This window comes from Lonchura striata, chromosome 4 (genome assembly GCF_050655825.1).
Source record: "Lonchura striata isolate lonStrDom1 chromosome 4, ASM5065582v1, whole genome shotgun sequence".
NCBI lineage: Eukaryota > Metazoa > Chordata > Aves > Passeriformes > Estrildidae > Lonchura > Lonchura striata.
Genome location: NC_140706.1, coordinates 32,099,802 through 32,115,802, shown reverse-complemented (window position 1 = coordinate 32,115,802; position 16,001 = coordinate 32,099,802). Strand labels below are relative to the sequence as shown.

General features: G+C 43.2%; 1 protein-coding gene across 7 annotated transcripts in view; it reads right to left on the bottom strand.

Annotated features, from left to right (window-relative positions):
• Nucleotides 1-15,042, bottom strand: part of IRF2 (interferon regulatory factor 2) — a 39,411-nt gene extending 24,369 nt beyond the window's left edge. For 3 of the 7 annotated variants that reach the window (XM_077782892.2, XM_021543508.3, XM_085578746.1), the window contains exon 1: nucleotides 14,827-15,042. The gene's annotated coding sequence lies outside the window, so the exon portion shown is untranslated. The other 4 variants (XM_085578748.1, XM_085578749.1, XM_085578747.1 and 1 more) reach the window with 4 other exon arrangements.
• Nucleotides 15,043-16,001: the final 959 nt, after the last annotated feature.

Here is a 16,001-nt window from a genome sequence, read left to right as displayed (position 1 = left end):
TTCCCAGACCTGTCTGCCTCAGGACAGCAATGACCACAATGGTGCTAAAATGGAGCAGGGTTTTTGTCAGTTGCATGTCAACAACACCCTTTTTATTGAAAATACCAAGTCAACTCTACCAAGTAATTGCGTGTGAGAAATGAAGGTGCAGTATCTCCATCCAGAGCTGTCAAATGCATGATTAATTTGTATAGAAAGAAACATCAGCATCTGCAGTGCCTTAAAAGTAGCTCCTGTCTGTCCATAAATGGCATTACTGGGTGCACTTGAAGCCTGGCTCCAGGTGGGAGGACCTGGAGTCCGTCCATCAGTGATTAAAGTCAGATTAAATCACCTGACTTTAAGAGTCATTCCAGTTTGTAAAGACATTTGAAATGCTCCAAAACAGGCAGCAAACGCATGTCTATTTCAAGTTTCAGGGGCCACTGCCTAACACCACGCCAGCTTCACCATCCATCAAAATATATCAATTGTAAAACAAACCTACGAAATCAGAAACTAAGGTGAGCCCTACAAAACAACAGGTATGCCAAGTTTCTTGCAAGCCTCTCTCCAGTGTTTACCCAGCTGAAAGTAAAAAAGCAGGAACAGTCAATCCTTTTAAGGACAACAAAACATCAACATCAACATTTATCATCTGGTGCTGGCTGTAAAACTAAAAGCACTTACCCACCCATCTCGCACTCCTGGTCAGCCTCAATGTTGCACTTCCCCTGCACATTTGCACCTAGAAGACGCTACATACAGCTGTTGGTATTTTTTGAACCCGGGGAAAGTGCGTGTCTAACGGTATTTTCAGAGCTGCCAATGCATCCAGGTCCCACCGCCATGATCTCCTGAGCTTGGGTACCCATCTGCTGCCTAAAGAAACCTCTCCAGAAGCCTGGTTACTCTTGACTGCCTGAACCTTCACACTCTGGTTAATCAGAAGAAACACGGCTTAATGCCTGCCTTGTGTCACTTGACACCATCTTCCTCCACACTGCAGGGACCATGGATGGAGTCAGGGAGAGGAACACAACCAGCTGGGAGGAAGGAAGGAGCAGAGGGAAGGAGCAGCACCAGCTCCACCAGTGGCAAAGAAGCACCTTGTACTCCATCACTCTTTGGTCCCATCCCAGTTTTGCTGTATGCTAACTCCACTCTTCCCATAGTCAGCTTTCTAAAGAAGTCCAGGAACTTATCAGGCTTCACATGAAAATGATTAATATTCCCAGAGACCCAAAGTTGAAGTCTTTCTGGCATTATGTTGAAAATAATTCCTGTTTGTTTTTTCTTATGATTTCTTATGATGGAGGAAAGGAAGACTAATCACCAAGAAACACAGTCAGCTGCAGATGGGACCTCAGAAAGCATTTTTCCACCCTATCTGAAAAGAGGAGCTTGTTCAAACACTGCAAGTAGGACTGCCTGCTAGGATATCACTCTATGATTCTTAGTAAGGCATTCTTAGTAAGACAGCCAGTCTTCAAAAATCACTATTTTTAATTATGCCTCCTACAAATGCATTAAGACTGGTAGCTCCAGGAATATAATTTCCTTTTTCTTGCTCTATTTTTACCACATGTCTTAATATTAGAGGGGACTACAGTCAGGGGCATTTGCTGTTTTGGAGGTGGGTGCTTAAATGTAACAATGGACATGAAGACATCAATAAAATTATTCCCAAACCAGTGGCAGGTGGGCAAGACATCAGCCCCAGCTCACTGGGATTTGCATAGAGGGGGAGGCCACTGGGAACCTGTGAAAAGCCATTCCCACACAAGAAGCATGGCCCATGGATTGGCTGCCACCACAATTTATGGAGGGATTATTTTGTTCTTCTTCAAAGTTTTAATTACTGCACTATTGATCCTGTGGCCAGTTCAGCCTATTTTTTTACAACGAGAAACATCAAGAACATGACGAAGGCTACTCCCCAACAATGTGTAAGCTTGTTGCAATATGCATATACACATATTTTCACTCCGTAATGATTGATAAAGGGCTTTTAGTCCCTCCCTACTCGCCGCAAGAACATTCTAGTAAGTCTGACTTGTTTTTTCCTTCACAGAGATAACACTCCTGCCATACAGAAAGTGTAACCTTTGAGAATGAAGAGCTCTTCACTAGAATTACAGCAGCTGTAGACAGAAAGTGAAAGCGATGGCATAGCAGGCATTACATCTGAGCAGTACACAATGTTCTCTTTCCTTCAGTTTCACTCTGGCAGCATCTGGATAACTGAAAAGGCACAAAGGTTATCCCAAAAATACAAGCTACTCTGTGTCTATGGGTACTTTCTTAAAAGTATATTCCTATGGAAGAAAAAAAAAAAACTAAAAAAACCTCTAGAAAAGCAGTTCTTCTTTCCCCAACACAAAGCATATAGTTAAAATTTTTGCCAGTATATGGATATATTACTAATGGTTGTGAAAAGTTAAGGTGGGATAAGATATTGGAGGCACATTTGTGAAGTAGGTCACAGCCTTTACTCAAAGTTGTGGAAAAACATCTGTTCCTCAGAGGGTATGTGCAGAATATTGCATGGTATCAATTTATTTTTTCTCTGCAAATACAGAACAGGCAATATTATTTTTAGAGAAGTTATCTTTGCTTGTGCTTTGCTGATAAACTTTTAAACTATTCCCTTTGTTTACTAAGGCTGATGCAGTTAAGAAAAGCATCAATCACGCCATGTGACCAAAAAGATATGCTGAAATGAGACCATATGCTAAATTTAGGATTCAGAGAACTGGGTTCTGTATTTGTGTCTGTGCCAAGACTGTTCCAGCATACATGGAAACATGATCTTTTTTAAAAGAACAGTACTTGGAGCAAAATTCTGCTCTTTGGTCACAGACTGAACTCTGCCTTCATATAGGATTTTGCAGTATGACCACCTTTTTCAGATATTCTGCTGTGAATACCACTTTCAAAGATTTCACCATCTGTACTCTGAGAAAAGCCCTGCTTAGAAGTCAAACTCATCAGAGTAATAGAGCCTAATCTCAGGTAAAAAAACCTGTTAGACTCATCTGCCCAGAAATACTTCAGAAATGTGAGACTGACACTAAAAGGAAAACAGAAGTGCACTTTACTCAGCTGCTTTGACTGTGGACACCTGAATTCCCCCTGCCCGCAGTGTGTGGGGAGACAAGACCTCTGCCTGGTACCTTTCCTATCTGCCATGAGGTGGAAGAGGATCTTACCACAGGTGCTGCAGAGCATGCCTTCTTTCTGATAATCCCAAATTATGCAAATATCCATATATTTTTTGGAACCAACAGCAAAACACTTCATTAAAGAGTAGTAAATGAGGAAAAGTGGGCATTGCCATTCCTAGAGGTACAAGGGTTACAAATTCAATGTGAAATCCTCACTTAGATACGAAGCAAGAAAACCCATAAAAACCAGTAACAGACTTTCTGGACTCATAGCTAGTTAGAAAGCAAAACTTATGCTCTGTGGTCTTTTAATTGCATGCAATGGTGCCTCACTTTTCTTACCATTATTTGGTCAGTGATGCCCTGTTGAACAGGGAGGGATGAGGCAGACATCACTGGCAGATTTGTTTCTAACTAAGCACTTCTCACTGTGAGCTCTGTTAAGAGTATTCACCATGGCCAGTCTGCTCCACAGACCCAGCTCCTGTGTTGGCTGTAACACTTTGATCCACATTGTAGCAACACCAATATCTTTCCTGCTCTTTCCTAACGTTTTGGTGGCAGCAGGGAAGACTATGTCCTTCCTGTCCTTCACCAAGAAAGAAGTCACTGCAGCCAGGAATTCACCTTACTTACTCCAGTGCCTGCAGGAAGGAGGCAACTTCATCAAGAAAGGCCAGAAAGCCAAGAACTGGGGAGTAGGCAGGATGGGAGAGCACAGGTGTAAGTGGTGTAAGGTATGGCCTGGCCATTAAGAAGAAGCTCTACAGCCAACCACCAGGCAATACTTCACCTGCTTCCCTAGGTTCCCAAAAGAAATGTGTCAGGGCTACAACAGGACTATGGCTGCTAAGGGGAAAGCTTTGTGGGGTGAAAAACCTGGGAAATCAAGCTGCTGCATGACAGATTCATGCTAGCCACAGCTGCCTAACCTTCCAAGGGCCTGCAATGCAGTGTCCAGGTTGTGCCCACCTCATTGCAAGGCAGCTGGAGGAGGAGGGAAGCATTCAGCATGTGCTCCTCTCCTGCTGCTGTACCCAAGAACGATACACAAAGTAGAATGAAGAAAAGCCCTTTTATCCTCAAGCAACAGAGGGCAAAAAGCAACCAACCTGACTTTCCCTGAAAACAAAACAAAAGCCAAAGAAAACAAATGCAAAAGTAACTTAAACATGTACTGAAATCAGCATTACACACTGCATGTTAAACACGCCCAGGAAAAAATTCTGTGAGAACTCATACTGTATAAGGAGTGTGTTTCATCAACCCTATAGCATTTCTGTTCCACCCAAAGGGTGTTAACATGCCCTGGCTGGGATTCAGGCGTTACACATCAAAACAGACTCTTTCATTTGGTTTCCATATAGAGCTTATTCTCCCTCAGCAGCAAAGGTATGAGGCGTTATTTTGCAGTGATCTCAGGTCTCATTAAAGTTAGCCCTTGGATTTGCAGACTAGAATTTCACGGAAAAAAAATCCATCTTATTTTAATACAATAAAGCCAGAAGATTGTTCCGTTTTTGCTTCTGGACTTAGCCATAATGAAGCAAGGTTCAGCCTCTCAATACCCACAATGAAATTTCCCTTGTGATGGCTCCTGTGTTGAACACTATCACACTTGAAGAACACAACGTCTGTGTTGAGAACATCCACTTCTCTGGCATTGCAGCAACCTACATCAGCTGGGAATTTGGGCCAGGCTTTTAACAGATTGCTAAAGATCATCTCCACAGTATCCTTGCCACAATGCTTCTCTGCACATGCATGGATGTCTGCTAGTCTGGTGGCAAACCAAAATGATTGCTTTAGCTTCAGCTTTAAAAGAATATTTTGTTTCCTAGGGGTTTCTTTCATTTTTTTTCTCAAGTCTTGCAGGGAGTGAAGATGGGAGATGCCAGATTCTGGCGGCATCAGGATGGCAACATATCTTGACACATAAGAGACACTATCCCTTGCCACCTCCTTCAGGAGTCTCAAAAGCAGCCATAAATTGATTAGTTACAATCAGTGCAATATCTGATTTGTTTTCTTCTTAAGCTTTGTGTTACATCTGATTACTGACAACAATTTGGCTTCAGTATCTGGGATTTCTAAATGTTTTTCTCTCAAATGCTGCCTAAAAGAGAGGTGGTGACTTTCCTGTATTTCACTCAGACAAGTTTGGGAGGGGCTTGTCTGGCAAAGTGAAAACTAGAAGGCTATTAAAGCTCAAAAAATTATAAACAATCACTTCACTGATGAAACTCAATGGCATTCTCATGAGCTCCATGACTAGGTTTACAGGAGACATCCCTAAAACTTTTAACAAGCACTTTTGCTACATGGATCCCTCTGAAAGCAGTGGGAAATTATGCATGCACATACTTGCAATATCTTAAACAGTGAGAGTACCTTTTAGAGCTGGGTAGTCTTTATCTCAGTGTCCTGCCTAACACTGCTTTGCCTAAGTACAGGGTGAGTGCTTTATAGGGTACTATACATTAGAAAAGAGCCATTGTAAAAGAAAAGTGCTTAAGCTCACTGTTCTCACAATGATGACGGCTTGTGAGGCTCAGACAGGATTGCAAGAAGTCAATGAGATTTTAGAGGCATTCAAGGATGCAGAAAAAAAATTATTCCAGATAGCAAATACTGAGAAATGTGTTCAAGGAAGTTTTCACATTCACTGGCCATGACCTGCACCTGATATAATCCACCTTGCTCGGACTGGGCTTGTTCCCACAGCTACCTTTGTTTGTATAACATACTGTTCTGCAACACACAGCAAGAACTATTTGCACACTAAAGTGTGATTTAATATTTGCTTAAAGCTTTCATTTTATTGTCTGGGTAAGGGCAGTTTCTACCACTGAAGTTAATAGCTAACCCACAACTACACCTTTGCTACCTAAAGTTCTAATTGTTAGCACAACACTCAGATCCAGCAAGTAAAAGACATAAACTACCACTGCCTAGCCTCACTGAGAGATGCAAAAACGGCCCTTTCAGCAATTTCTCCTTTACTTCTAAGAAAAAGTATTCAAGAAAAGTATACACTATTTCAGATTTTTAAAAAACACTCTTATGATTACTTAGTAGACACTTTCTTTACAGACAGATCATGGCAGGCACAGACTTGGGGGCTGGAATCCTCTGAATCACCCACTGTGAGCTGGAAACATGTCTGTCACATGAACTTATTTACAGTTACAAAAATAGCACCATGAAAGACACACATGTGTTGAGCATAAAAAATAAATTGAAATAGTTATTACAGAGATATTGCTTGACACTGGAGAATTTAAGAAAGAAATATTTTTCTCTTGTACACCCAGAAAGTGTACTAAGTACTAAATGCTGTATTTACTCTTGTTGAAATGATATGATCTAATGCTCTTTTTTCTAGAAATGCTACTCTTTCCTATGCCACAGTACATAAAGGATATGAATAGTTAATAGGATTGGTTACAAAATGTGCTTTTAATTTAAAGCTTTTGTGTTGACCACAGACCAACAGCAATTAGCCTCACTTTGTGATCTGCAGCAGCTATTTCTATCTCAGAAGTTTCCTAAAATACTATTGAGCTAGAGTGAGATAACTCAACTCATCCTCATTTCTCATCGAAGCTGCATAAATATCATTAAACTTATCAAAGTTAGACTTCTTTGGATTCTCTTATCAATCTCAAATCTCAGAATTGTTCTGGTATCTAAAAAATTTAGTTTTTATATGCTTGAATGCAATGTATTCAAATGTGTGAGATTTGGACCTCTGGAATTAAAGCTTTTCATTTCACCCAGAACACCTTTAGCGCAGCAGAGATTGTTCAAGCTTCTTGTCAACACACAATCTTTTTTCAGTACAGCCCAGGAGCATGCATCTCTAAATAGGAGAAGGACAAATGAAATCTCAAATCTAAATAGAAGAAAGAGAAATGAAATCTCAAATGAATGTATCTCAGATTACACAGCCATCCAATGTTTGTCCATCTTTTGACTAATTCACCAGGTAGTTCTCAACGTCACAAAGTACATTATCCTAGCTGTTGACTGATCTGTGGAAATTGAGTGAAACCATTCACAGTAACCTCATGCCATTAGCAAAGCTGATGCTGGATTACATCTTTTGGTTACTGTTGATCTGCCCCCATCTAAGTGGGTGACCCCAAAGGTGGAATGCAAAAAAAACCCAAACCAAACCAAACCAAAAAACAAACAAACAAACAAACCCAAACCAGCCATGTATTTTACACCCAATTCTATTAGCAACTCGAATCTCAACATGACTAAAACTCGGGCCAGCTGAATTACTGACTCCCTTTCATCATCTTGGATGTCATCACTTCCACTGTACTCTGTGTACGTGTTTGTCACGGCATTTCAAAACAGCACTTCTGTGACTGAAGAAGATGCCACTTCCCATATTGCAGGGCCTTTGCCCAGACCTCTGGCTGTTAAAAGTGGCACCAGGATAAAACAGGGAGTGCAGCCCCTACCCTCTATTGTGTTGTTTGCTAAGGGAGTACTGCCATACAGCAGTCTAATTTAGACGACACATTAAATAAATGGTAAAACTGAATTAATTTTTCAACCTCTCATGCTTCTTTCCTCTGTGTTTACTTCATTTTTGCCAATTGGGAAATGAAAACCAACGGAGTTGGTTTCACTTTTGTTTTTATTTGGTTTCAATTTTATCCTCAAGTTTTGCTTTCATCTTTTTCATGTAACACTGTTGGGATTTCAAATGCTACAGGCAAGCTGTCAGTAATTTAAAAACATTACTCTCCTATCCTGCCCATTTTCCTATTGCAGAATTATTTTTATTTTAGATAAACTTTTTAAGATGTTGTCACAATTTTAGAAAGTGTTTTGGGGTGGAGCTGTTTAGTTTTGATTTTACAAATTTATATGTCTCATCCATTTCAATTCAATACATCACTATTTTCCACTTGATTAACTTCTCAGTTGCATATAAAGTCCTGAATACAGGATTCAACAAAACACCTTTAAAGAGCAGCCAGTACACCAAATACACAAAAGCCCACATCACGCACCAAATGTGTTACACATATATGCATGAAATGCACATAAAGAGCTAAATTCATTTCTAACTTAATTTATTTAACAACAAAGGCAGTATCTTGTTTAGATAAAGCTGTAAGAGGCTTGCCTGCTGTAAGCCTCCCTTGCCTGGGAGGCTTGCTGTGAATATACAATATCAACAGAAATATTACAGTACAGGTTTTGTCTTCTGTGCACTTATCTGGGCCTTCAAGTCACATATATCCCTCCATACATACCGAAAAAACAGAACTTAACCACAGATCACACTTTTCAAAACCAAGTGCGTAAGCAACCCTTCCTTTTTTTGTGCTGTATTAATCTTAAGTATCTAAGTCTCTTAAAAGTACTTAAAATAATTTTACAGCAAAAGGGAAATGGTTGGACAACATCCACTGTCACGTGCAGTTCAGAACAAAGAACAAATTTAACCAGTTTTGACACACCTTAACGCCATTTCTAACACCAGAAATATGCTGGAAGCTACAAAACCAAGCCTGTCTAGGTTAGCTGAAAAACCGTGATCTGTCCCACTCTTTAATAGACAGCAATATGAAAATTATTACTTCCAAGCTTATCCTGAAAGATAGCAACCTATATATCAACAATTGCATGTTAAATTAAGAGTTAAAATTTAAATTCTGCACCCGGGGTGAAACCATATGCCACATGCAGGCAGATTTACTCCTAGATGTGTGTCCAAACTGCAACAAGATAAAATGTTGTCCTAAAGACTGATTTAATGCAATCTGCTCCCAAGCAAATAAAGGAGTTAGAAGATTTCTGGCATACAGAAAACTGGGCTTGCAATATATTACTAATTAAGAAATCAAACTTTACTGTACTGCTTACCACTTCTTTCTTTCTTCTCTAGGTTATTCAAAATTTTTAGGTAATTCAGAAATTTTACATGAGCTTCCAAGAAATTGCAAAGATATCCAGCACTAACTTTAAGAGCAAGTTTTAAAACCTTTTCACAATTTATCAATAAGAAGTATGTGCTGGACAATGTATTATTTATGCTACATACAAAATATCTTAATTTTAAGTATTTATATATATGTAGATATGTACATCTGTCTATATATATTTACATACACATGGGCTGACATTAAACTCTAATTTATTATCATGTATTCAATTCCACTAACTGTTAATTGTTTATTTCAATGTTTTTTTAATGGCTATTTTAATCTTAACACAAGAGTTTATACATAGTCAATACAAAGAAGAACCTTCATACATTGCAATAAAATTTATGAAATAAAACCGAAACCAAAACAAAAGCAAAAAATCCCAAGAGGAATTTATTTAATTAAACCAAATAATATTTTTCATAATGTTATTCATACATGAGGAATATGCAACTTAACAAATCCATTCCTCTCCTTCACAGTATCCAGAATCTTTTAAGATTGCTTATTGTTTTGTTTTTGCACTTGAGATCTCAAAGGACAAACCAGAAAATGTTTTGCACTAATCACAGTTTATAGCAGTACTAGCTACAATAAAACTTCTGTAAATACTGCCTCATGGTTTATGCCCTCAATATCACAATCATTGCAGACCTTTGAAGAATCAGGTTTCAAAAGAGCAATCTTTACAAATGAGACACAGAGATAAGCAGGAGTAACACATGATTAGTTTTGTATCTTTACCTAGAAATGGACTATGACTTTTGATATATGATGCACAAAATAGAAGCTGAGGTTCTGATCCTGCAAATGTCAGAGGAATTTTGCAGGGGTACCGCTCCAATGCAATGTTAAATGCATACAGGATACACTTAACCTGACTGTAACCATTGTCAGATTAACAAGGGCTGGGGTAGCAAGCCCAGATTAAACAGGATTATCATAGGTTAATTTTTTCCTGTAAATTGATAAAATCTTATGCTACAAGTTTCACATAACAAAGGGCAATATGTGGTCTTGCTTCTCTCTGCTATCTGTAAATGGACTGTAGCTTATGTTTCTCACTGGAAATTTCTACTAGCAGTTTTCAGCAGTGATTCTTGATCATCATCTGCAGTAATTCTCTGTCAGCAGTCAGTGCCCAAAATTTGATACGGAACTGTCCTGACTGCTAAGTTGCACAGCAAGTTTCTTTCCAAAAGACTGACTAATCACTCGTGAACCCGAGTAAACTCCTGACATACACGCAGTGGCTGTGAGCACCACAATTTATGTATTGCAGAACAAACATCTGGTTTTTCTAAGTTGCCTCCCAATTGTTTTATTTGTATCTCATTTATCTTGCCTCTTCACTTTCTTCATGACACTAATGATTTTAAAGAATATCCCCACAGTCCCTCAAGTCACTTCTTTTCCAAGTTACTTACTCTTTCACAAAAGCTCCTTCCTACCTTTCATCATCTTTGACATCCTACTCTGTAGCTCAGCAAATTTCACTACTTCCTGAATCAGGAGAGGGGAGCAATATGCATTTGTAGTAGTATGATAGCGCTTTCTATTTCTTTTTTTAACTCCTTCCTAATAATTCCTAACCTGTCCTGTCCTTTATTAGCCACATCTTGGCACAGAGCTTATCTTTTCATTGGATTATACAAGTTGTATGATTCTTTTTCTGAGTAGAAAGTCAGTTCATGCCTCATTTTTGTGTGCAAAAAATTAGGATTGCAATCTGTCCCATGAATATTACACTGAAATTGGTCTGTACTGAACTTCATTTGCAAATTTACCTCCACACCTTCAAAATAATTTTTCTGCAGACTTTGTGGTTCGGTCTTTGGGATTTTCATGCTCCAAATGAGTTAATACAACCAGCAAACTTGTCACATTCCCACCTATCCCTTCCTCCATCCCTTGAATAGCATAGGCCCTGGCCAGACTGAGGGGTACAACCTCTTTTCACTGAGCAAACTGGCCATGACTACACAGCCCAAAGCAAACTGATCTCACTTTGAAACTGGCCCTGCTTTAGTAAGGACTGCATCAACCAGACAGCAGCTCAGCTTTACCTTTAGGGAATGCTGGAAGAGCCATGACACTCAAGTCCCTGGCAACAGAAGTCAGGCCTAGTCTTTGTCACTGCTTCACATTTATACCCATGGTCACTAGTCCCATTCACTAACCCTTGGCAACCAACCGACCAACGAAAGATGCCCATCCTGAGTTCTGAGTCTCCACAGAAACCCTGAAAAAGGGACAGCTCATTTATCACATCCCATTTCTGGAGCACCAAAGCAGGCATACCCAAGGAGTTACACACAAGAGGCAACTTTCCATTTAGGTTGTTTCAAAACTCTGCAACAAGTATCACCTCCTGCTTCCTACTTCATTCTTCCCAATGGTTTGTTCTCATACCCTGTCCCACAGACACTTCACTTTGGAAAACTCCTCGACATGTTCACTCTTTAAAAAAAATAGAAAGCCTCTTGCAAAAGACTCTCCTTAAACACCTTCTTGGTGAAGCAAGGCTTAGAGAATTTGTTTCACTCTTCCACTGACTTTATCTTCCTTGGGCACTCCTTCTACACATGGATAACTTATCAGCAAGCTTCCTGGGTTTGATGAGCTTCAAAGAATATATTCTAATTGTTCTCATGCCTTTAGTAGTATGACTCTTTGGCTTACCTAATTGTGTTTGACACATTTTTAATGTTCTTTTCCACCTTTCCCATTTGAAGACAAAACCTTAACATTTGAAAGAGGTTTTTTCACTTGTACTGAGCTGCTTTACTTTGCTTGTCAGCCTGCTCAGCTTTCTGGTATTTTTGACGGATGACATACAATTGCTTTGAGCCTTTACTATTAGTGTCTTTGCAGATTTACATGAGACTTGCAACTATTTTACACTTTTGGCTGCCTCTCACCATTTGATTAATTTCTTTCCTCGCTATACGAAGAACTACTTTGGAAGAGTAAACACTGCCACAACAACTCTTGCCTTTGCAGCTCCTGAAACAACATTGAGTTTAAAGACATTATGATCAGTGTCATGTCAGACCTGGTGGGATTTTTAATGAAAAATCCTGAACTTAATTCTTGCTGGGCAGTACCTTGTCCAGAGTTGTTTACCCCAGTGTATTTGTACAAGCTACACCCAGAAAGAAGAGGTTTTTGGCACCTGGGCAAATGTCATGTTGGGCCATGACATAATTTACATGGGGGCAACTGAGGCCTCTCATTAACAATCATATTTCCTACTCTTGGAGTTTCCCTACACTCCCTTAATATATGACAGTTATTGTCAACATCTAGGTTGGGCAGTCAGTCATATAGCCCCAGTCTCTCTACTCTTCCTACACAGGCCTAGAACATCAAGACATGGGTCCCAATGTTACTTCCCCAAACAGCTATTTCCTCTTTAACAAAAAGTTTCCCACACCATGCACATAACAAGCTACTCAGTCCTCTCTATGCATCCACAAAGTTTTTGATATTCTAAGTAGTCTATCATTAAGATGTTTTAACACCATGATATGCACCACTTCAAGAGAGAGAGTGTCATGGCAAACTTTACAGTCCTTATCCATCAGCCTTTCCCCACCATTTGGTTTTTAAACATATAGTAATATATAGACAGTATACATAAGTAAATGTTTTCATTGAAGGCATATATAGCCTGGCTGCAAATTTATTTTCATAAAGCCTACTCTCTTCTTTATTTACATAAAGCCTATTCTAGAGCTAATGTAAGCTCTATTTACTAAAAAAAAAAAAAATTCTCTTTAATACTAGCACCGTTTTTTCTTCATCATTTTCTTAACTCTGTATTGAAACTGCCCCTAACTCCACTTGGTCCCACACATTAAAGACCTTTTCTCAATGGAGAAAGGGGTCTTTAATCTCCCCTTCCTAACAGCCTGAATGTTACTTCACATTCCTCTTGGCTACCCATTTCCACACAGCGTGGCCTGTGATGAATAGCTCTTCTCTAGAGACTGACTTGACATCTAAAATCTGTCACTTCTATCATCAGCAAGTAACTGGGTAGCAGTGCTAATATATGTGCCAAACAATAATAGTGACTGACTGCTCTACCTGCATCTGCCAAGCTGCTGGGACCCCCAGCCTCAGGGAGATAACACAGGGCTCAGCAGGCTGACACCCTGCCTGAAGCTCACTGAAGAGCTGCAGTGTGGCGCATGAAGTGATACTGTGCCTAAGGAGCTGGAGCTCTCACAACATTCATCATGGTTTCCCAGCAAAAAGGGGCACGTGAAGTAATTCCCTGGCAGCATGTTACAAGCAGGGGCCTAAGAAGGACACTGATGCATCTGACGGGGCTGGTGGCAAAGAAAGACAGCAATTCAGACTGAGACCATCTGCCTCACACATCAATTCTGCTACTTTTGTGTGACTGTCTCTGTGTTAGGGTGAATTTAAATGTTACTGCTCCACTCAACTCTCTTTTTATGGTACTAACAGGCATTCGACAAAGATTGTTAAGACTTAAATAAAATAACTGTAAACTTAAACATGTTGTATTTCATCTCCAGAAACCGATGTTTTCATTTACAACTGCTCATACCTTCAAGAGAATGCTGTCTGCAAGACCTTAGCACGGTAAGGTGGGTTATAAATTACAACTGTACACTTACCGGAAGGAAAGTTCTGCATTCCGGAATTCCTTTATCTGAGCTCTGTGTCTAACGAATTAAGGTTAAGACACAGACTCTGCTGCTTAGGAGCTCACACTAATCAAAACAAGAGTCAAAGGCCTAAGCACCTCTGGGAATCTGGGCCGAGGGATCTAACCCTTCAGGTACTTGCAAATTCGATCCCAGCCATCGCAAACCGCTGGAAATTTGACCCTGCATACTGCGCACAAAGGAAATCCTTGTTCCTAACTTCCCCCTGGGCTCTGACGTCCAGCGCTTGGCTCCCTGCTCGGGACGGAGCCCGCGAGGGGCCGCGCCGCCGAGCCCGCCCGGGAGCCGCTCCTGCGGGGAGCCGAGCGCCCGCGCCACTTCCTCCTTCCGCCGCTCCGCGGGCCCGCCCGCGGCCCCGCTGCATCGCCCCGCTCCACCGCCGTGCCGTGCCGTGCCGTGCCGTGCCCCCGAGGGTGGGATGCCGGCGCCCCGGCTCCCTCCCGGCGCGGCGGGCGGCGGCGCTGGGGCGGGGGGCGGCGGCCCCGCCCCGCCGCTTGTGTAACGGGCCCTCGGCGAGGCGGGCCGGGCCCCGCCCCTGCCCGCCCCCGGCCCGCGGGGGCAGCGCCCCCCCGCCAGCCGACCCCCGCCCGCGCCCCTCCGCCCGCGCCGCCGCCGCTCCCCGTCCCTTATCGGAGCCGCCGCAGCCGCCAGCCCCGCAACAAGTGCGGGGGCCCCCGGCCCGGCCCGGCCCGGCCCGCGGCCCTCCCGACCCAACGCCCCCGCCTTTGTCTGTGCGCCCGAGCGTCCTCCCCACCCGCGAAGCGGCGGTGCCCCCGTCCGCTCCATCTCCGCCGCGGCCGCGTCTCCCCTTCCCCCCCGCCCCTTCTCAAACGCGGCCGCGGAATCGGGCTCGGCCCCGGTCGCTGGAGCCCGACCTTTTGTTTTTAAAACCGATGCGTATCTGCCCGGGAGCCCCCGCTGCCCCGCACACGGAAACGGCAGCAATGCGGAAAAATAAAATGAAAATTAAGCACGAAGAAAATAATAAATATCAAAAAAATATAGCAAACAATTCAAAATTACCTTGCCGGCCCGTTTTCACGGCCCTTATATAATTCCTCAAGGTTACCGCCGTTGCCAGGGGACGCGAAATGGAAATGAAAACAGGCGCTGAATAATCGCGGGAGCAAAACTAAAAGTTCAGTGCCTCTGCCCGGGCGGAGAGAGGGCCAGATCGAAAGCAAAACAAGGAGAGGAAGCGACGAGGCCGCCGCCGCTTGGAAATCCCCCCGCCTCTCCGCCGGGCCGGGCCGGCCGCGCAGGCGGCGGGGGCAGGGCTGCGGCGGCGGGCGCGGAAGCGCTGCGCCCGTCACCGCCGCGCCGGGGCACGGCACGGCACGGCACGGCACGGCACGGCACGGCACGGCACGGCACGGCGCCGGGGCACGGCACGGCACGGCGCCGGGGCACGGCGCCGGGGAACGGCACGGCACGGCACGGCGCCGGGGCACGGCACGGCACGGCACGGCGCCGGGGCACGGCACGGCGCGGGGCTCCGCCACCGACCCCCCGGCAGCGGCTCCCGCTGGTCGCCGGCCTCCCGCAACACGCGCTGGGCCCGCCGGACTGCACCGAGAGCTGGAGCCAGGCCCGGGGAGCGAGGCAGCATTGTTCTGGGACAAACCCAGCGCTCAAAGCAGGTTTTGCCGGAGACCAGAGAGAAATCCCTGCCGCTCAGCTCCACCAGCACGGACTGAATCGCTCCTTGCGTCTCTAGCCCCTCTGCTGAGGTGGGAGTCTTGGTTTCGGTCCGCTACACGCGCATGCTAGAGCTGTCGTTGCCTTTGGAAAAGTACAACGTCGTAGTTCCACAACGAGGACAATTACAGATCAGATCCTTTGAGCCCAGCGAGGCTCAAGCGGCTGGCTCACTTCAAGAGACGGCTCTTGGATTTCAACAGATTTTACAAACTGCCGTTAGCTGTGGAGTCAATGTAGAGACCAAAGCTTTCTACTACAGGATTTTGATAATCCCGATTCAAACTACAGCAAATAAAATCCATTGAGGTTGCAATGTGCCATTCCTAGCCCTAGCCATAAATGATAAAGAGCACTTGGAGGCTGGAGGAGATATGAAATGTAGTAATTTCAAAAGGCTGTATATGGAGACAGACAGGCGTATATATCTCCCTCACACACACATCTATCTGTATCTGTGCTGTATGCACACCCACACAAGGTATTCAGGTAGGCAAGCA